This window comes from Pipra filicauda, unplaced genomic scaffold (genome assembly GCF_003945595.2).
Source record: "Pipra filicauda isolate LSUMZ 115617 unplaced genomic scaffold, ASM394559v2 scaffold206_size1356665_pilon, whole genome shotgun sequence".
Classification (NCBI taxonomy): domain Eukaryota; kingdom Metazoa; phylum Chordata; class Aves; order Passeriformes; family Pipridae; genus Pipra; species Pipra filicauda.
In genome coordinates this window covers 297228-306809 of record NW_024104317.1, presented here as the reverse complement: position 1 = coordinate 306809, position 9582 = coordinate 297228, and positions in this window count along the sequence as shown.

The following is a 9582-nucleotide window of genomic DNA, read 5'->3' as shown; positions in this document are numbered from 1 at the left end:
ATTCTCTGTTGAGAAGCATTTTGGAAATAGAAGATTGCCAGATTTCAGTGCTTGAGTTTACTTTTAAGAAATGATTTGCTTTTCATGAAGTTGGAGATGATGTTTGTTTATTTTTCTCCACAATCACTGATGTAGCATCAACTACTGAGCTGGCAAGCATTACTGAATACTAGAATTTGTAATGGTAGTCTTTGCTGTTTCCATCCCGAACTAGGTCAGAAAAAAACAATTATCTGGAATCCTACTTAAGTGATTTATTTTGCATCTCAGGATTGATGGTGGTTTGTCAGATTAGTTCATAAACTAGCTCTAAATTGTCTTGTCTTGTCTTTCTAACTGTATAATATAAATGTTTAATACTTATATGATAAAGGGGCAGCATAAGGATAAATAAAATAGCAAATTAAAGTTGTGTAAGCCATCTGTTCTTTTTAGCATCTGATTACAAGCCAACAGCACATCAGTTGGCCATGGCTGAGTAAATCTTGGCCTTATCACAGAGAGCAGAGCTTGCATTACCTATGTCTTTGAAAAGATTCAGAGGGAAAAATCAATTTTTGTCTAATCAAGAAAGTAACAAAACCAGCTGAGTCCCAAAATGAGAATATGTAGTATTTTCCTTTAGGACACATATTTTGTCTTAGGGTAAGCAAAACTGAAAACCAGTGTCAGCTATTGCAATTTTCTTGCAGTTGTTTGCTTTTTAGATGATTAAAAATACAGCCTCCTATGATGTTGTCACTCACAAAGAGCATTCCCTGTTAATAATTGGCTATATTCCAACTGAAATTCATCTTTGTAGTAATTTCTTATTTCAGTTTTTTGAATAGAAATACTCTGGTACTCCACTTTGAAAAGCTTATGAAGGCTAACCACAGAGTGATAAAAGGAAAAAATACACATCAGTGTTAGCATTTCAGAAGCATCCTTTATCTTATGAAGTCTTTGATCCCATTTGTTATCAAACTGAGTCCAAAAGTCTGAGGATAAATAATGTCTATTTTTCTAGGAGTTTCGGTAAATACAGATTTCCTGAATCATATAGTTTGTTGATCTACATTTTAAAAAGTCCACAATCTTGTAGTCACAAAATATTGTCAGTTTTATAATCCCTGATAAACAAATTTATATTCTTAGTATTGTTGGATATTTATTATGTTCCAAAAAATCAGCAATGCCTAAATCCTATCATGGGTCCCAGTCCAGGCACATGTGTTTGATGTATGGGGACCCTCTTATGATCATTTATTTGTTAAGGTAATATATGCTAACCATAGGTTTGAAGAGTAATACTGTTGAATATATTCTGAAGACCTTTGAGAGTACTTTGAAGAGGCCAGGATGAGCAGAATCTACTATCCATCATGTGCTCCAAGCTTTCTTGGTACTTTCTCTTGATTTATATATTATTAATATTGCATCTTTTAATTCATCAAAGGCTTTTTCAACTGTAGGGCCCTGGGACATGCTCATATCCTACTGGTTTGATAGCTATGTGTAGGTATCTTCTTTTTTTTTTTTATTTTTTCACATTTTCAGATGCTACTTAACATGTGAGCAAGTAATGAATAAGGAGGGAAAAGAATGGAAGTAATGAGATGTTAGGTACGGAGCAAAAAAAAGGAAGCTCTCATGACTTTGGGATGAGTTTGTACAGCTGCAATTGACTCATCAGGTGAGAAACAGCAAAACCTATAACTTTTCTTTTGTAGAGTCAGTGGATTCTTGCTAATGTATCTTCTGTGCCATTTTTACCATTGACCTCTAGTAGTCAGATAAAGACTGTAGTATTGCAGCTTCATTGTATGATCCATGCACAACTTGCTTAGGATTTAGAAAGTACTTTATTACCCTAGCTAGAAGCTGAATATATAATATACATTCAAATTCTTATTTGTTTGATAAAAGTGTGATACATACTAATATAGAAGAAGTGAATAAAAGTATTTGCAGTTCCAGAATTCCAGAAACTAAGAATCAAGAATCTGTTTAGTGCCAAACAGAAAAAAGATATTTAATGAAGCAGTGAGAAGGACTGACCTTACACTCATTTGTAATGGACATCTTCTGCTTAATTAGCTTGTCCTTGGGCTGAGCTTTCTGTCATATAAAAAATTGGCTGGTTCTCTTACTCAGGCCTATTCCCTGGACTCTGTAAGGTTGGCAGGGTCACGGCAGGACTCAGCCATAGCTCAAAGATACACAAAAGCATAAGGTCCTTTCCCTTACAGTTTTTAAGGTGCTGAGGTCAGCACGTGGTATACAGTGAGAGATTATGACTACAGCAAAAAAGTCATAACCTAAAAAAGTACATGAGTAACTGAACCCTCAGTGCTCTGATTAATAGAAGCCAGTTGAAACTTTCAACTCCCATATTTGTGCAGTATCTATCTGATGGGTCTAGGAGTTCCTCTTCTGGTGTGGATCAGCACATCATTTACACCTATATAATGTCTCCAACAATGCCGGAACCAGATGCTGGTGAGGTGGTGCTAGAATTATTCTGTAACAAGACACAGGAGTATCTGCCCACTGCAGAGGCCTCTCCAGGGTTTCTAATTCGGATGGTTAGCATGTTGTCTTTCTCAGTGTTCCCCTAGTTCCCATTCTGGGCTCTGCAGGGGCTGAGGGTAAATCAGGCTGTCAGTGTGCTCTCATCCACCTCCAGTTTTAACAGAAGGATTTAGACTGGCAGATGAATCTCCATTTCATCCCACTAAATACGAGGCAGATAATGATGCTATATTGGTGTTAACAGAGCACAGCAGGATCACCACCAGTGGGAGTGAAGGCAGATGACAGATAATGGGAGAGTCCAAGACGCTTAAAAAAAACCCATCGACAAGGAAGGTTCAAGGAAGAGAGTGAATTGAGCAGCTTGATTCCACCCCTAGGCCTAACTGAAATTTCTTTTTACAGATTGTTGGATAATTTACTGTTCTGTTTTGCTTTTTGTATGTGATGGCCTTCATGGGTGATATAAATCATGAACGTTCTTCTCCTGTATGGCTTGTTTTTCATCTGCAGACTTGATAAAGTCTGAGCTTAGGGCTTGGATAGTTGCCTTCAACTCTGAACCATTTTGAAATCCAGTTCCCTTTGCTGAGAGACAGGTTGTATCAACAGTGGTTACACCTGGGCAAAGGTCAGGGAGTTCTACCATTTCAGAAAAACAAGACCATTTAGAAACTAGTAAAGTTTCTCTAATAAAGTTTGCATCTATCTAAGTAACCCAAATTCATAAGCTGCAGAAGAAAGTAGAACTCCACTGTAATCAAATAAGACTTTGACTATTTCTCTGGCTTCTTCCCTAACGAAACATATACATTAAAAGGTCATTAAAATTAGTTATTTTCTTACTTTCTAAAGGAGTTTGCAGTTAGATTTCCTATGTCATATTACAAAAAAGAAAAAAAAAACCCAAACAAACAACACAGCAAACCCAAAGAAGCATGTAAAAAAAACCAAACAAAAAAATTCAAATAGATTCTGCACATCAATTTGTTCATGTAAGAATATATTTGTTTTCAAAAGACTCATGGTTCTTAATTGATTAGAAGTATTCATAAAACCCTTCCCAAAACAATTAATTGGGCTAATAATCTATACTTGGACAGCCTTATTAAAACATGCTAATTGCAAAAACTGTAGTGAGAGCTTGCTCATTACAAGAGTATGAGATAGCAAATTAAGCTGAATGAATTAATCTTGGCACTCTTTGTTCCTCTATGAACATGTAAGTAAACAAAGCTCAGACTGAGCAGGGAACCTGTCTGATTTAAGCAAGTGTATTAGCTATTTGTGAGACATCACAGGGAAAACATTAACAATAAATCACATTCGTGCTACTGAGGTGTGTGGAACCAAATCTGACTGAGGTATGGATTTTTGCCCAGATGAAAAGTTCCTTTTATGCATAGGATTTCAACCACAAAAGATAAAATTGGACTTTTCTAGAAATTATTAATTTGCTATTCTCCAGTAAACAGTAGGCTTCGTGAAACAAAGGAAAACATACAGAGTGCAAACAATTTAATCTTGTAGCCATAGTCAAATCTCAGTTTCATGAATTTATCTGAAAATTAATTCAGTTGGAAAAATCTCTGTTAAATTTGTATGAAAAGGAGTTCAGTGAAGGAAAAACAAGCAAGCTGCAGAACATAAACAACACCATTCTTGGGAAATATTTTTGTCTGTACACATGGAAATGTTTAGGCATCACAGATAAGATAGCTGCTTTACATTCAGTGTCCAGATTCTTCCATATTACACCCAGGCAAGTCTAGATGTTTAAGTTAAATCATTTTGCTTGTTTTGCTTGGTAAAACATAATAAAAAAAAAAAAATATTCTTTTTACCAGCTTAATTGGAAACAGTTTGTAAATCTGGGTTGTAATACAAAAACACTGGGAATGTGCAGGTCCAGTTTTAGACAGAGGCTTTTTGCTACTAATTTATCTCTGCTTCTTACTTAGATTTCTCTGCACTCCTCAGCTTCCAGCTCTGAAATCAGATCTGCTAGGAAGGAATGAAGAAGGAGTAGAGAGAGAGACCACACTTTGATCCACTGCCTCCTGAAACATCACAGCTACCTGAAATCCTTTCAATTTCTGTGAATTATTTAAATTTATTTTTTTTTAAAAAAAAAGTATATATTTTGATGTGGAAATGTTGCTGTAGTGTCTCATGGAAAAGGCACCCCAAGGCCCAGTGCTGTATTCTGCAGCCAGTATGTCACACCCGTGATGTTCTGTGACTAAGCACTCCAGCCATGGAACAGCTCAGCTGCTCGTTTGATGCAAATGACATTAGGAGATCTGGTCCAGGAGCCTGGATTCAAATATGTAAAAATATGGAAAATATATATATGCTATTTTTCCCCTATAAAACCCCATAATACTACTACCTTGAGAAATTTCATAGTGAAAGATGATGTTCCTTCCCTGTTGTGCTTGGCTGGTTTTTACTACTATGCAGCAGACTGCTTGTAGAAGGGTTGGGGAATTTTTTCCTCTTGGTTTGCTGCCAAAGATTTTCCTACCTAAGCAAAGCTGACACTTGGTATGTTCAGGATGTTGCAGTATGTTGTATGTCAAACATTTGACTTTGTTTTCTCACTGGAAGGCTTGCAACAGAAGTTTGGGATTTTGCTTGTTTCTGATTCATACACAATTTTTAATTATATATTTTGCTTCCTTTATGCTACCTTTGTATTTTCTGAATTAAGTTAATTGCTGGAACTTCTCTCATGTTTGAAGAAACTGGTAATGGTTATTCAATCAGGGAAATAAGAATAGGTCATGATGTTCAATACTTCTCCCTCACTGAATAACAAGCTTCTGAGAATTGAAATAAGAGATTTTGTCATGAAACAAAGGTGATTAGTTTGGCTTACTGCAAATAATTCTGGATCAAATTAAGAATTTATGCAGAAAGATGAGACAATGCTCTCTTCATCAACTTTCTCCTTCGTTATATTCAAAGGTGGGACCTTAACATCCAGAATAGTTAGAATTGTAGTCTATCTGTCACATTTCATTAAATTCTGATGTGTGTGGTGGATGGGTGGAAGGTGGATCACTTTGTTCAAGGCAGATTCATCACATTTTACAGGGAATTTGCTTGGAACAAAAAACATTTATTTGGAACCATTTTATATCACCTCTCCTTTGAAGCTCGTTCTTGTCTCTTCATGGCCACAAAAGAAAGGAAATACCTGCTTGCTCATTCTTCTCACACACCTACAAGGCAAGAAAATCCTGGTTTAGTCATTGCACTCCTCTGTAGTTGCACAGGAATGTGTGGTAGAGCCATTCACTTAAATGGCTGTTTTACTGCTGCTTTTCCTCTGGGACCAAAGAACCACAGAAAACATTAGAAACAGATTGAAAGTCAGAGGCTTCCTAGATCTACTAACAAAGAGCAGCACAATGAAAATTGGAGACCTTGAATGATAATAAAATAACTGAGTTGGTAAAAACTCAACTGATGGAGCTCTCATGTGGAACATATTGTGTCTACAATGTTACAGGTCATTTCCTTTGCCTTTCTCTATAAACATGTTTTTCAAATTGGTTTCAAGTTGGTCCAGCTGCACAGTATATTGAAAGCATATTCATATGACAGATAACTAGCAGCTGTTGTTGGAAAATTGACAAAGCCAAGGGTAATTGTTGCTTCGGAGGATGAACTTGTGCTTCCAGGCAAAACATCTTCCTCGGTATTTTGCTCCTCTATGAGTTTTTCATTGCAAAGGCTGGGCCAGTAACACTAAAAGGTCCCTTTCCTTCCAGCTACAGCTCTAGCAAATGTAGCCAGGCCATATAAGAAACAGATATCCTGATGGACCCATTGGTCAAAGCACTGAATGACAGAAAAAGGTGTTCTTAATCTCTCTGCAATTGTTCTCTCTGTTAAAGAAGGTACTATCATTTGTTAATACTGGCTCTGATTTATTCCTACCCATAGAAGTATTTCTGTATTGAAGATTTGGTGATAGTGTTTGTAGCAATACACACACTCCTGATGGAAGTCTGTGTTCCAGAGGTGATCTAATCCATTTAGTCATGTCCCATGTCTTTCTCCTCTCTCTTCAATTCAGACTTTGTTTTAACTTTTTTCTCTCCCCCCAAATACAGTTTGGTTAAAATACAGGAAAGCTACACTTTTTGTGACTAAAAAAAAATACCATTTTTCTATTTTTTTTTTCTTGTCTAAAACATGGCACACCTATCCTGAGGAGAGAAAAAACCCACAATCCATTGAACTGGCAACATAACATTCATATTTTGTATTTAAATCTATCAAGACATGTACTGCTTAAAGTTTATTGCTGTTTTGATCCTACAAGTTCCACACAATTCACATTGTATTGTGTCAAATACCGTACAGCTTCCTTAGTAAGAGAGAATAAACACAGATGTACTTTGATCTACTTCACTGCTTCAAAGTTTCAAATGCACTCTCAGAGCTTTCCATGGGATTTCAAAAAACAATTATTGAGAAGAGTAATTATGAAAGCAGTAATTTTCTCACTGATGTTATTTTCTATAATTGAGAGTTACGCAGTAAGAGCATTGTGTTTCTCTCTATTTTTCCCCCACAGTGTAATCTACAAGAAATTTTGATTTATACCATTTTTCTTTTATAATTCACTCTGCCCTGAGGAACTGCAGTCAGGCAGAAGGCTAAGAGACTGCAAGAATGGAAGCTTATATATGGGAGCATATATAAGCAACCTGACAAACACAAAGTATTAAAAACCCCCATAAAAATCTGCAATTTAAATAGGCTTGTACCAGGAGTTCTTAAGCTTGTGGCTGGGCTACATGGCTAGAGAAGGATTGCCTTGTTTATATATGTTTATGTCCACTAAGAAATTGTGCTGACCTTCATTCCCTTCATAATTTTCTAGCATTACAGAAGTGGTAATTTTCCAATTACTTGCATGGAAAAAGGGTTTAAATGTATGTTATTTCTTTTAAAGGAAGGAAAGCGTCTGCTTCCTAAGGACCCCCTTTTGAGAAGTGCTGACTGAGGCCACACTCCAATACAGTCACAAGGATGCAAGTGCATGGGGCTCTTTGCAGATCATTACTGGGGGCTATGTAATGTTACAGGTTGATTTTTTTTTCAAGTTGCATTAATACTATTTCAGGTACTTAGTAATTTTTTTCCATTTGTAAGAAATCGCATATTAAAAAAAATAACTGTTTAAGGGTTATGACCTTTTGGGAAAAAAAAGCAATCAGTTGATTATAAAGTAGCCCATTTCTCACAAAAGAGAAAATTTTGTTTGTTTAAAAAGAAAAATTGAAGTTCTCTAAATAACAGAAGTGAAACCTTGATACCTTTTACTCACTTTTTAAATCTTTGCTCCTCTGAAGTTTTTTTCTAATATCATTCAGATGTAAACTCTCTCAGATTGGTTTTTTTAACTCTTGTATGGATCCTGAAGGGAGTAATTTCTCATTTGTTTGCCAGCTAGACCAATTTTTTAAGGCTGGAGGAGAGAAGGGAGTTGTATTTTACATGTAGGGTCAAATAACTCATAGGTTTTCTAATATAAACCCATGTTTCCTTGCAAATCTGCAAGGTTTGAAGAATTTTTATGCTTTTTTCAGGTCCTTAGTATCAAGGTTACCAAAGGTCTTACAAGCTCTGTAGGGAAAATGATGAACCTTGTAAAATACATGTGTTCACAATACAAATGGTTTGTCATAAATATAAGTCACTCATGCCTGTACATGACTGTACAAATTAACAGCATAAAGCAGAGGCTCTCCTGCCATCTTTGAACTGTATATCCTGATATCAGCATTTGTAAGCTGCTTGATGGGAGAGACAGCAAGTTCTGAAAGAGTCAAAGATAGTTCAAGAGCATCAATCTTAAATGATTTCATGTGAAACAACACCTATTAGAGGAATACCGTCCCAAGGGACAAGAAGTAAAAAACATTGTGCTGAATTTGTACTGAAGCTCTGCCAAGGCCTTTTCTAATTTTTTCAAGCTTATCACAGGCTGTATTTGTCTGCTATAAATTAATGTTGTCAGTATCATGAACTGCAACCTTAGCACAAGGCCAACACTGTTTGTAGTAACGGCAGGGGTTTTGCCTGCTGTTTTGAACTGCAACAAGAACTGAGGAAGCTGATGTCTAAAGAGTGAATTATTCCATCAGTTCACCCTCTGCCTCAGAAGGAGTCTCTAAACCCACAGAAAGTTTCTGACGAGTTAGCTAGTCCATTGCTTTGTCCCAAAGCTGGATAGTGTGTGTCATTCCTGATAGGTGTCCAAACTACCTGCTCTTAAAATTTTCCAGTTCTACAGATGCCAAAATTTTTTCCTCATAGGTGTTGAAAAAAAAGAAATGATGACATTTGGAAAAAGCTGTTTATGAATGGATAAAATTGGCTGAACTTTGAAACATGGAAGTCAGGTCTGGTTTCTTGCCTAATGGACCAAGAAGAAAATGGTAAAGGAGTGTAACTGCAAGTTCAGACTTCCAATACATTATTTGACCTTCCTCCTCTAAGGGGTTTTATCACTAGGCCAAACCTGTCTGTGCTGCACATTTCTTCCCTACCTGTTTTTTAGTGCTTGTCAGATGGACTGCCATAGTTTGGGAAAAACCTTTGGTTTATCTTAAGTCTTTATCACCTTAAATCTTCATCACCTTAAATCTTCAACAAACTCAGTCTTGCCCCCAGGTGAGACTGAGTCTTAAAAAGCAGCTAGATGTTAAAACAAGACTGAAATGATCTTGGCAATCCTAGCCTAACGCTCTCTCACTATGAATTCTGAAGTGGGATTTATGGAGGATGCAATGCTAGTGTTGGGTAAGCTTGTGTGGAAAACTAACATCCCAGTCTCTGCTACAGCTGGCTTTAAGCCCCAGAGACCCTGCCAGAGTAATCTCAACACCTATCAGTGCTCCTTCTTTTGGGTTTGGGCTTGGTGAGGGGCACCAGTGTGGCACACAGCGTAGCACAGCCAGGTAGGGCTGCGGAGATGGGGACAGGCTGGGCTGGGACAGGACTGGAGGACAGTGTCCATCAGTGCCCCTGGGGCTGGGATGGACA